The sequence below is a fragment of the Gallus gallus genome, chromosome 5 (genome assembly GCF_016699485.2).
Source record: "Gallus gallus isolate bGalGal1 chromosome 5, bGalGal1.mat.broiler.GRCg7b, whole genome shotgun sequence".
Lineage (NCBI taxonomy): Eukaryota > Metazoa > Chordata > Aves > Galliformes > Phasianidae > Gallus > Gallus gallus.
The window spans coordinates 23,125,389-23,138,733 of NC_052536.1; the positions used below are offsets into that span (position 1 = coordinate 23,125,389).

The window sequence follows — 13,345 nt, forward strand, 5'->3', positions numbered from 1 at the left end:
CTGCAGTTGGCTTTACTGTGAGGGAGTTTTTTGGCTGAGGTTTCAAAATTATTTCCTAATGTTCCTAAAAGGGACTTAACTTCTAGGAGTGGCCACCAGTGGTTCATATTAGACTTGCTTACCATGAGGCTTACCATGTTTTTGCCAAGTAAGGGTGTTCATGGCTAATTATTAATGAGCTTTCTATGTATATGTAGTCCAGCTTTGGAAATGGAATTTCTTTTCTGTACTTCTGCTTTGTTGCTGAGCTGTAACCCATCCTGACTATTCAGAATGTGTGGAAAACTGTCTTTATTCAAACAGACACAGATTTAAGAGAATGTATACAGCTTGCTTCATTCATCAGCAGAGGAAGACAGCTGCTCAGTAAGAGTTTAGGAGGTAGTTTCTGAAGCTGAAATTTGGACTCAGTACTGTTTTTGGTTTTGCATTTATTTTTGTTTTTTTTTTTTGCCATATATTCAGACATCTTACAGGAGATAAAGAATAACTATTCAAGCCTTTTCACTTTTGGGGAGTAACGTGATTATAGTGGAATTGCTTCCGTGAACAGCTTTTTTCTCTCTGTCTATATCTCTGTCTTTTTAAAGGGCCTTCTGATTATTTTACTTTTGGCAGAGCCTTCATCATGTACGGGAATTGCACTGGACCACTTGACTAGTGGCTTGGTGCTGGGGAGAGAATTTACCTCTGGCCCAGATTGCTAGATTCAACTTCATGCTCTGTGGTTACTGTCTAGGCTGCTCAGTGTTCAGGGAAGGTCATGTCAGCTACGTTGTTACATGAGCTGCTTTATCAGCCAGTGTTAAAATTTATGTTTATCTTCATCACCTGCTCCACATCATGAGACAAAGTAAGGCTGATAATGAAGATATTCTTTAGTGAACCAAGTCAGCATGTTTTTAGCCCTGATTCTGAGCTACCATTCTGGTAAAGGCATCTTAAGGTAAGAGACGGAGAGATTGAAGATCATTTGTGAAAACAGTCCGATTTGGTTAGTAGATATGGCTGGTGAAAGCTGTGTGGATATGACAGGATTACTAATTACATGGATTCAGTATCCTGCTAGATCCTTCTAGTTTGCCCTGGTACTGATTCATTTTTCAGCCATTTTCAGATCCTAGTGAAATAGTTTTCAATGCCAGATAAGGGAGTGTCTCTTCCCATAGTCTTTGTACTGTATCATAGTAAGTTAAGATAAAGAAGTCCTATTAGCTAAAATCACGTCTCTTTGCATAAAAAGCTATGATAAGATTCATTCCTCTCATCCATTCTTTACATTTTCTCTAAGCTCCAGTTGCTGCAGCTTATAGCCATTCTTTTTGGACGCATGTTGTGTAACTAACAAAATCAGTAAGCTTTGGTCTAAATCTTCCATTCCAATATCCTCTATTTATTTTTTCATTTCCATTTTGCACATACTTTCTTTCCCCAGTGTCTGTTACACTCTCTAAATGCTTGTATCCTTGCTCTTAGTCATCATTTAGCTAAGTAATGCTTTGTATTCCCTTAATCTTTTCTTGTATTTCAATCCCCTAGCTTTAGGTTTTTAAATTGTAAATTCTCTCCAAAATAGCCATTTTTTCCCCTCATTCTGTTATATACTTGAATTACAGAATCACAGAATTGTAGAGGCTGGAATGGACCTCTGGAGATCATCTAGTCCAACCCAATACTAAAGAAGGTTTCCTCGAGTAGGTTACATAGGACAGCATCCGGTTTTGAATATCTCCAGAGGAAAAGACTCCACAGTCTCACTGGGCAGCTTGTTCCAGTGCTCTGTCAGCCTCAAAGTAAAGAAGTTTTTAATCATTTTCTGATGGAACTTCCTGTGTTCCAGTTTGTTCCAGTTGCCCCTTGTTCTGTCACTGGGCACCACTGAAAAGGGCCTGGCCCCATCCATTCCTGCCCAGTGGATATTTGTAAGCACTGATAAGGTCTCCTCTCAGTTTTCTCTTCTCCACAACTGGACGCAATATTCCAGTTGTGGCCTCACAAGGCAGAGAAGAGGAGGAGAATCTCCTCTCTTGATCTGCTGGCCACAATCTTTTTAATCCGCTCCAGAATGCCATGGGCCTTCTAGGCCACACGGGCACACCGCTGGCTCATGGTCAGCATGTTGCCCATCAGGACATTCGGATCCTTCTCTGCAGAGCCCCTTTCCACCAAGTCGCCTCCATACCTCTTCTGGTACATATGATTATTTTTCCATGGGTGTAGGACTATACACTTGCCCTTGTTGAACCTCATAAGATTCTTCTCTTTCCTACGTATGTAATGTGATGAATGTATGTAATGTGATAAACAGTCTTGCCAGAACTCCACAGAGGATGTTTTTTCAGCATTTTTTTTTAATATGGAGCTTTACTTATACATTAATTTACTTTTTTTTTTAATGGTACCTTGAAAATTTTGTACAATTTTTCTCACTCTTGCTTTGCATCACTGCACCCCTGTCTTTTTCATCTGCTGTAGTTCTGGATTATTTTTCTCCAGATGGTGTGCATGTATTCTAAAGGTTGCTTTTTTCATCTTTCTTGCACGTATATTTTTAGCTTCCAAAAGCTTTTCCCCCACATTCTCAAATCTATCCAGTCTAGCAGGGTTTGTTAACTAATTTGCTGTTTTTCCCCTTTCCTGCACCATGATTAAAGGCATTTAATATGTCTCATTTCTGACTGCTTTGGTCTTTCAGTTTTCTGCCTATGTGACAAGGTCACAACTAGACTAATTTAAATTAATTTGGTTTAAGAGCCTTCCTGTCGGATGACGTTGGGTATAGTTTCAGCATTCTGGTGTGTCGTTGGTTGTCTTTGTGCAGTCTGCAGGACCAAGCTTGAAAAACATAAAACTGTTCATCTTGTAAATGTTATTCCTTCATCTAGTTGTAGAAATTAGTAAATCAACTACTGGCGCCAGAAGAACTGGCGCTTCTTCTATCTTGAGTTTTGCAATAGCTCCATAAGTTTGTAATGCTTTTTAGGACATGCAAAATAAAAATAGAACTTTAAGTAGGAAACTTTATTCATAGCTCACCATCTTTACAGTGACTGCTACATTCATATTCAGCTGAGTAAAAACCTGTTTGCAGCTTGGCCAGCATGCAGTAGAAAGAGGTATAGGAAAAAAGGCACTGGTGGAACTGTATTCTTCTATCTGTAATGTGCGCATTAGAGAGAATCAGAAAGCATCCTCACTGCTTCTGTGCCAACAGTTTGTAATACAAAGCAATTATTGCTCAACTTCTTAATTAAAAAGAAGTCATAGCCATGTTCTGAAGAAGTTCTTTGTGGATGTTTTAATTGTGCATTACTTGCAGAACTCCCCAGAGAGAAATTCAAGAGAAATGCTGTATCAGATAGTATCCAAATTCTTAAAAGATGTCTCAGGATTATTCCTTCCTTCCTGACACCATTTGACTACCTGTCAATGCATTGGGAGAACAAGGCTTGGCAGTGTGGCTCCTAAGCTGTTGCAAAAGCGTGGCAACCTGCTGAGAAGTGACATACAGTGATTACTTCTGTTTCCTTTCTCCGCATCCCTGACTAGTAGTAAGGGTAATGCAAGTTTTCATTCCTCAGATAGTTTCCTTTGTCTTCCTGTTGCAGTAGAAGTTTTGAAGATGCAGATATTAGATGCAGTTACCTGTAATAGCACCTAGAAATATCCTGGCTGTGGTGTAATTTGCAGAGCTGAAGGGAAATGTCCTGGATGGTATTGTGGAGCATCTTGATAGCCTGTATGTATCTTGCTTCTTCTATTTAAGAGAGATTGGGTAGAGTAAAATAGGTCAGAACCATGATTTTACTTATGAATTGTGCTTAGAAATGGAGTAAAAGTGGTAAATTCTCATCAGTTGTGATAGCATCATGAGCTACAGATCCATGCTCTTTCTGCTTACTCCTTTAAGATTTAATCTGCTTAGCATCTCAGGTAGAAACCGCCTTTGCCAAAGAGAGCAAGTTTCTTTTGCATATTGAGACTTAAAAAACTTGCTAGTAGTGCTGACTTTTAACAAGAGTGTTATGCATAAACCTTGTTTTGTTTCTTTTCTCTCCCTTTTTTTTTTTTTTTTTTTTTTTTTTTTTTTTTTTTTTGCAACTAACAAACATATCTGAAATCTGCCTGTAGCTGCTTTTAGCAGATCTCTAGCTTGGGGTGGTACAGGAAGCAGTGATGCTGGGAATTGTCCTGATACAGATGAGTTTCAGAGATGGGAGGTTTGGAGAAAGAACACAAGATTTTGCAGCCTATTTTGAAATTGTAGGAGGAGGTGATCTGAATAAGAGGTATCTGCTTTCAAGCTGCTTGGTCCTGGGATGACTTCTGTATTGTGTGTGACTTCTGTATGTGACTCCGGAAATACATGGAAGCTAAAGAATTTAGAATAATGTGAACTTAAAATGTTGGAAACTTAGAATAGTGGGGATCATAATGCTCTGGGTCTGTTACCAATGGATATTAGTGAGAAGGAAGGCCAGAGGGTATTTTTTTTTCTGGTATTCACAAATTCTGATGTCCTCGCTTTACCTAATTTTTTGTCTTTGTTTTACCCAGACAAAACTAACTCTGAAATCACAAAAATGCAATTACTATAATTCAAGTTAAAATAAAGCCCAGAAAGGAATTTTTAAACTGAGGAGATGAAGATTCTTGAGGATGATTGAAAACTTGATTGACACAAAGCTAAGGAATTAATTGTGTAATTTGTGGGGAGTAAGATGACATAACCAATTCCTGTCTCAGGTACTGCACTGTGATTTGAATGTAAAAGGAAAACCCAGACTTAGCTCTTGGAAAGTTAAGGGATCCAGAATTAAGTCCTGACAAGGTGACTGGCAGTGGGAAAGATCCTGTTGAAGTGGTTGGTCAGTAGTCTGGACAGAAGGGGCTACGTGTGCACTTAGCTGTAAACAAGAGAATTCCAAATACTGCAGGAAGAAAAGCCTGAAGCAGTAAGGCACACCAAGTTTCAGCACAGAGATAAGCTTCCTTTCAGACTATTAACTCTTAACTAGGAGAATGCACAGAACATGTGAGAAGATGTCAAATTGTATTGAATACTCTGACCTGTGTGCAAGTGTCAACAGAATGTATTCAGTATGGGCAGCAAAGGGGATGGCATTGCCACACCTCATTGACTTACTTGGATGAGTTGTGAGTGCTCCTGCAGCTGTAAGTGAAGGCTCTTTAAGCCTGATAGCAAATGGCTGTGCACATTTGCTTCACTGAGACACGAGTTATCAAGAGTTCTGACAGAACTATAATGTAAATAGAAAACAGATGAGAATGCGTGGAGATGGCTTACCATAACAAGTCAGCTCCATCAGAAGAATTCAGGTGAACTGACATACGTCTGAAAGCAAGAACAATTTAAAAAAAAAAAAAAAGAGAACCAACTTCATGCTATGTTACTGAAATAACATGCTTATTGGTATGGTCTCTCGTGTCTTCATTTGAGAGAGATTTTGACATCTACAAGTGGACAGAGGGAGCTCTTTACTATTTTGAATAGAGCAGAGTGTAGCATATCCAATTCCCACCCTAAGAAATTTTGTGCTACTGGCAGAAATTGAACCAGGTAGATGCTTCTTTCACAATCAAAAGTCCAAGCCAAGTCACAGACTGAATGTCTTTCTTGGTACTAGGAAGAGGACATAAGGGCAGAACCCTGTTCTGATTGGTACGAGAAATCTCTCCTTTTGATACAGAGAAGAGCATATAATAGACTTGTTAAAGCCAGACGGTTGGTTTTGCTCTGTCAATCAGCAGATTCTAGTCACTTTTATAAAACAGGGCATCCAAAACTCCTGTTGGGAAGCCCTGTTTATGTAGAGTGCTGCAGATAAGAACTGGGTTCACTATCAGAAAATGCTATGCTACATTGGTGTTGCAGATGGCATGAAGAACATCATAGTTTTGCATGCTTGAGTATAAATGAATAAATAGTGTGTTGGAAAGGGGTAGTGAAATTGTTAGCTTGACTAGTTTCACCCATGTCTGCACAAAGGCTGCTGGGACAGAACTTAAACTGTAGAAACTGAATGGGTTACCTTCAGAAAATGCTGTGTTAATATCTCATGCAATGGTTAAACATGCGAGCAGTATGCGAGTTTAATGTGGGGGCCAGAATTAGTAGGGCTGAGCTCCAGCAGTTTAGGTAAAATCGTGAGCCCGTTTGCCCTGCAGTAGCTACTGTTCATTTCAGTGCAGTTGGGCACATAGTTTTAAACTAGGTAGGAATAATTATGGCAAAAAGATGGTTCCGCTTCTGAGATGATTTAGGTTCAGTCATCTTACCAAGGTCACCCTGAGGAAAAGGAGCTTTGGTAAATTGCTGCCTGGTTTGTGCCTAAGTCACCGCAGTCTGGGAAGACCTGTGTAATTTCATGAAGATTTTTCAGTACCTCTTCCTACCATTTTCTTGAATTAAATTTAAGCTAGCTCTTTTCTCCAGTAGTTACTCCTTCCAGACGTGTAGGCAGCTGGATGACAGCCTCTTATCACCCAGATGAGGGTGCACATAGCTCTGTCATCAACATATTGTTGACACTTGATCTCGTATGCCACTCTGTTGAGGCTCAGCAGACAAAGAGTGGGGTGGAATGGCAGCTGTGCGCACATCCTTTGCTCTTGTCATTAGATCTGTAACATTTTGTGGATTTTACTGTTATAGTCTCAGTGTGACTTTTAATGGGGAATTCAAAGGCAGCGCTTTTGGACCGCAGTCTGAGGTAAAGGCAAAAATAAAGAGGCTAGTCATTCCCTTTGCCATAGAAGTGACCATATTTTTATTAGATTGTTCCAGCACTGACAGCTGTCAGTGATTTTTGCAGGAGACAGCAATAGCTGGGGGCACAGTCCTGCTTGCACAGTTCAGTTCACTTTTGTGTCTGCACTGAATATATACATATCTATCTTCTGTCTTGCTAACACCCCCTTTGGCATTCTTTTTTTCTGTCCTTTCATCTGTTCCAGCCACACACATGCCTGATTGAAAGCACAATTGTTTTGTTTGGCAGTTTCTTGCTTACTCAGCCCTAGTTTTCGGATCCAGGCTTGAACCAGTCGCCGAAAGGGCTTTTTGCAGGTATTATCCTGGTTTTGCAGCCTCTGGGTGACTGGTAGCAAATTAATGAGCTGCTTCACTGCAAGAGCGTTGTCTTCATGGTGAGAGCTTTGTTATCTGAAATGATCGGCTTCTTTATGTAACCTAGCTCTCATTAATGTTTAGTTATTTAGAAACTACTGAGTAGTTGGACTGCAGGCTTGTGAGATAAAGTACCAGGTGATAGAATGCCAAGAGCTTGCCTAAAAAGAGGAAGGGCTAAAGAGAAGCCTGAGGAGAGGAGTGCTGTAATGAAACCTCCTGATCAGTACTAAGTTATGTGACCAAGTATGGTCAGGAAGAACCAACAATGCTTTATATTTGTGCAGAATTTCTTGGTTAATCTGCAGACACTTCAAATGCTGTCTCGTTTTAGGAAATAGATCAAGTCTCCTCAGTTAAGGTTTCAATGGTTGCTGAAAATAAAGGATTAGCTCTCAGTTAATTCACCGTGGCTCAGAAAGCCAGGCAGGGATTTTCAGCACTGGCAACAGATGCAGAAAAAGGCAGAAAGAGGTTTGTTGTATCAGTAAAGAATGAAGAAGAATTTCATGTATGATCTTATTGCATCTGGGGTAGATAAATGGAGTTGAAAGAAATTTTATTTGTGCTGAGCATTAGATGATAAGATCCATTTGAGGATAAGACTGACAAGTCGAAAAAGATAAGTGCATTATTTTTGCTTCTTCCATTTTAACGGAGAAGATCTAATGGAAGTGTCTGTTGTGGGCAGAAATTAGCTTTGGGGGAGGGGATGAGTGCAGCATGGACCAACCTGTTTAATAAGAGGAGACACAGAGCAAAAGAGCAATTTTTTTTCCTCTCCGATCATTGGAAATGCGTGCCTTTTTCTTTACATCTGCAAATAGGTACAGAAAAGAGACTCCTTCCAGAAGGGAGATTTGCTTCATTACGAAACATAGATTGATGTACATTGTCTTATGAATTAATATATCAATCCATCAGTTAATCATTCCTAAGAGTATTTGTTTTACTTTGCCTTCAAGGCCCTCTGCTTTAGACAAGCTCAATTCTGCTGCAGAGATCTGTATGTTTTGTGGCAGCGCATACTGTAAGCCTCAATTTCAGCAGCTTTCTTGAAATTCGTAAATAAAAGGTGGAGTAAAGAATGATAATCTAAGCAAAAAAGGAGAGAGTTATTTATTAAGGAGCTCAGGTTAGGATGTCTGTTTCTTATTATATTTCTGGACCTTAAAAAAAAAACCAAAGAGCTGTTTAAAGTAATTGGCAGCACTATAGAAGTCAGTGATGAAGGTGGCTTCCTGGCAGCAAAGTGGAGGACATACAGTGCTTTTAGTGGAGCAGTAAATGCTTTACAGCAGCTTCTTATCCAATATGCTACTGTCAGATGTGAATACGTTGACTTAAAAAATGTACCAGGTGAGATCTTTCAGTGACAACACCCTTTTGGGGTGAGTAAGGCAAAAAGCCATCTTGAATTGATTTAGGCACTGTTCAGTCTCAGTAGTGTGATTACAGTTAAGAAAAGCAAGGTTATAAACTTCTGAAACTTCAAGGTCAGATTGCAGAGCTGAAGATGAAGGGCAGATGGGGAAATGCAAAGTGCATGAAGCCCTAGTTGTACTGCTTTTGTTTTCACTCTGCTTGTGCCTTCATCCTGTCACTGCACCTCGTCTGCTGCTCTGCAAATCACAAGTGCAGTTTGCAGTTTTTTACAAGCTGCTATACTGTTTGAATGCTCTTTGTATGTAGTCTTTGTTTGCAGATGGAATTTCAGTGAATGTAATTGCAGTGTTGTGCGTTGATTGTACTTTTAAGATTGCATCTTAGCACATGGATTGTGTAGATTAGTTTATTAAAGTGTATTACCTAACAAGGTATCTGTTCAGGCTAAAGCTCTAGCATAGCTGCACTACACTGAAAAGCTGTGTTGTCCCCACAGTTACTGTGATGGTATAACCCGTACCCACACAAAGAGTACTCTGTTGATCTGCACTGTATGTGTATAGATATTTAGTTGTACTGTCAACACTTGTCTCTTGTGCCTGCACAGGTCTAATGTTTCTCCTCACAACTCTCTTTTCTGAACCTCTTTTCTCTGCAACCTAAGTCAGGGTGACTGTGAGGCTTTGGATTTTACCAGTCTCATGGTAAGAGTGGCAGCTGCCCAGGAAGCAGAGTATGACAGCTTTACAGATGAGGAAGAGTGCAAGAGAGCCAGGATCAGAGCAGCACACGGTGGTCAGGGTCTCACATCTCTGTGCCTGTCCTCAGCCTCAAGTTAGAGGTGTGGCGAGAGCTCTCATTCTTCCCTGGGCACTACAGGTTAAATCTACTTGCCCTCTTGGCCTATGTCCTTTGATGCAGTAGCTTTGGGCTGGTATTGTTCTCAGGGAGGAGACAGCCCCATGCAGGATGGTGTTCGTTTTGCAGCTTGATGTTCAGGTTGATGCTTTCGATGCACTTGCCATCTTTGTGTTCAGATTCCCCTCTGTACCTTAGTTCCTAGCATTCTGTTCTTACTTGCACCTCCCTGCCCATTTCCTCTTTAGTACTTCTTGTGCTCTTCAGCCATTTGGATTAGCACACTAGATGTTTCTCTTCCTGTGTGTTTTCACAGCTTGCCTCTGGTGACAGCACAGATTCAGTTGAAAATTAATAATTAAATTTTAGCCTAGTGCCTGATAAACCAACCTCATCTGCTCCAGCCTTTCCTCTCCTTTTACCTGTCAGGATGGAGCTTCACGGATGACAAGATTTCACCATGTAAACAAGTGAACAGCTGCACCCCCTCCCCACTCACTCTTTATCAAGGCTGATCTAGCAGCCCAATTTACTGCCTGGGCTAAGCAAAGGTAATGGCTTGAAATTTATTGGCATCTTGAAAGGAGATGCATCTACTTGAGAGCAGAAATGTCTCTATTGAATTTAAAAAGATAAAACGCAAGAGTTCCTGCTGAGTTTCCCTGCCCACTTGTGCCAACTTTCTCTTCTCCTCCAGCTTCAAAACATGTTTTTGCCTTCTTGGGTGCCAGCAAGAAGGAAAAGATAGGTTGCACTCTGCTGAAGAAGTAGTCATCAGTACCTCCCCTGCTTTCTTTTGCTGTGAGCAAAGAACTGGCTGTGCAAGCAGCATGGTGCCTGCAGCTTGCCCAGTCCTGGTGCTACTCAGCCCAGGTGAGTGGTGCAGCACTGCTGCCAACTGGCATCAGCACAGGCTGATGCTTGCTGCTTTGACTGACAGGATCCTGGTCCAGCTTTTTATTGTTGGCAGATCCCATAAATAGAAGGTGGACTTTGAAGAGTGTTATTAAATGGCAGCAACTTCTCTGAGATGGAACAGGAGGGAAAGAGTGAAGCACGAGGTCAGTAACTAACTATAGGGCTTTGAAGAGGAGAAGCTTGCAGCAAAAAGCATTCCTGCTCCTCCAGGGCAGGTACAAATTAACTATCTAGCTCTGTGCATATTTGTTGTGCCCAGGGCTCCCTTCTTTCCACTCGTGTCAGCAGCTTGATGGTGAAGGAAAGATTATTGGGAAGGATTCCTTGAAGCTGTTGATTGTCATGCAGCCTCTCTGGCTCTCTGCCATAAGTGAATATTTAGATGAATACCTGAGTGATTCTAACAGGTGCCACAGTGCTGATGTGCCAGCACTGACAAGTTGGAGGGAGAACAACAGTGGTAGACTTCAGGTGGCTTTTGTGTTCTGCATGAAGCAGTCTTGCTGAATACTTTGGGGGGCTGTTTTTTGGGTTGTTTTTTTTTTTTTTTTTTTTTTTTTTTTGCTTTTCCTCTTGCTTTACAGCCCTTCTTTCTTTGAGCCGTCTTTTTCCCCACATGAATTCAATGTTACTCCTAGATTAGTCATAGAAGTTGAGGGAGGGTGGAAAAGGCACATCAAAGAGGTAAGTAGTTGCCTCTGGAGCAGTCTTTGAAAGCAGAAATGCACAGGCAAAAATGACCCAACCAAACCTTTCCTTACACTTCCATGGTTACAGGCATGTAAAATGGTAGCAACCAACATTTTCTCCGTGAGTATTCCCTTCCCTATGTATTGCTGTTGCCTTCTGTGTGGAACCTTAGCTACCCTAGACAGTGTGGTATTCCTAGAAGAAGACTTCTCTCCTTACCAGCATCCCTAGCACTTAGAGGAGAGTTGAAGTTCCTTTGGAACCTCCTTGAAGTGCATAGAGATCGCTGGATGCATAGTTTTCTACAAATATAAGCAATGGTCAAGTAGTTGTTCTGTGTAATGTAGCCTGGGTTGTGTTGCTACTAAAGGAAAGGGGCAGGAACTTTCTTGCCTGCTGACATGACAGTATGTTTATACTGCTGCCAAGAAGAGAGCAGCTTGCCAAACTGATGATGCTTGTTTGGACTCGAGCTTCCATAGGGATGCTATGAAATGCCTGGTAGGGCAGCTCCTGAAGCTCCCAGTCCTCAGACTTCACAGTATTTATTGTTAGAGAAACGTATCGTTTGAAACCTTGTTTCAGAACAGCATCTGAAAACAAATGAAATGCAGCTGCCGACTTAATAAAATGCTGAGTGGCCACATCTAATGGTGTGGCTCTGTAATATTGGATTAGTAGTACAGCAGTACCATGGGAGAGTTTGCCATTGGCTGTGGTGAATAGCCTGGAAGCTTGATGTGGCTGCTGAAAGTGATTATGGACTGATAGTGTGATTCAGCATGTTTGTTCAAAATTAAAATGCCAACCTATTAAGTATGACCTCTCTGGAGATTGTGGTACGATGTGATGGGTGTCTTAAAGATCAGAGGACATCTACAACAGTAGTTCTCAAGCCCTTGCACATCAACTGTTAGACGTGGCCCACAATTAGTTCGTGGACCAGCCCTAAAGAAAGGGAAGTGGAGAATTACCAACTTTTTACATTTTTATTGCTAGCTGTAAGAGTGTTTGAGGATTGGCAGTATTCTGTTGATGTAGAAGCTGGAGAATTGTGTCAGTTTGAGATTCCAGTAATAACTTGGAATGTTGTTCCCGGAATTTCAGACCTAAAAATCATGGACTTGAAGTTCCTTTTGGGTCCCTTCTAACTCGAGATATTCTGTGATTATGTAACATTCCCACTGGCAAAGATGTGCAGTCACCCTACGATATTTTCAGGTTGAGTAGTTTGGCTGAAGTATCTCAGTAACTTTGTACAATTTAGCAAGAGAGGCAAATAAATAAAAAAAAAAATGCCTATGATCTATGGAGAATAATGCTTCCTGGAAAGCTTCTAACCTTCTTTGAAGAGAGGGATCTGCCTGCTGATGTTGAAGGAACTTTTTTTTCCCTCCCTCCTCTGTGGATAGAGTAGGGGGTCTTGCTAATGGATGCAATTGCAAGAGCCAATCTGTATGACTGCATCAGATTGATTAGCTGGGTCCTGGTTACTGCTGCGAGTGGTGATTATGCCAGCACAGCTGCTCTTGTTTTTTTATGTACTAATTACCACACGCGCGGATGTCATCACCCTTAACGCTGCGTGGAGTTGTCCCATTAGCGTGGGAGTGGGAAGCAGCAGGGGAGGGGAGCTTTTTGGTGTGTTTAGAAGTGTATGAAGAAGTGGAGTGACGAAGCATCTCTTCTTATACAGAATTCTTAAGCCATCTTGCCTTTGACATTATGTCCTCAGCCAACATGTTTGCAGGCTGTCAGGATTTCCATTGGGTGCCATTTACTGTGAACACCTGGATGCTGAGCAGAAGCTGGCAAGTCCCTGCCTTGGCGTGACTGGTTGCTGAGCCTGTGGGACAGCGGCTATGCAAGCTGACCTGCCAGCGTGAGAGAACTTAGGGCTACCTCTAGCAGGTCGTTTCTCAGCTGTGATATCTTAGAAAGTGTTCTCAGGAGAAAAGGAACTGTTTTTCTGACTATCTGAAGAAGGCTATGATAGAATGCTCTTGCAGTTCTTGATTGATTTGGAAAGCTGCAGCTCTGGTGCACCACTCCCCTTCCCTTCCCTTTCCTCCTCCTCAAAATCTAGTCTCCCCATCTCAGAGTGCACCATCATCTCCATGGTAACAAGCGTTTCCAACATATGTCTGATTTTTTTTTTCTTCTTTCGCTTTACACAAAAAGCTAGGGGGGGAATGGGGGCAAATGTGACAGAGGTGGGTAAGAGCTATATAAACCCCAGAGGGCCCCTTCCTTTGAATGCCAAGCTTCTCAAAATACTGCTGACTGCAGAGGGATAGCTGGGGCAAATAATGACCAGCTTCTGTCACATGAGAAATCCTAAAG

The 13,345-nt window shown here is 41.4% G+C and overlaps 1 protein-coding gene across 8 annotated transcripts in view; it reads left to right on the forward strand.

The window, feature by feature from the left end:
* Positions 1–13,345, forward strand: part of AMBRA1 (autophagy and beclin 1 regulator 1) — a 126,160-nt gene that overhangs the window by 85,494 nt on the left and 27,321 nt on the right. The window lies entirely within an intron of this gene.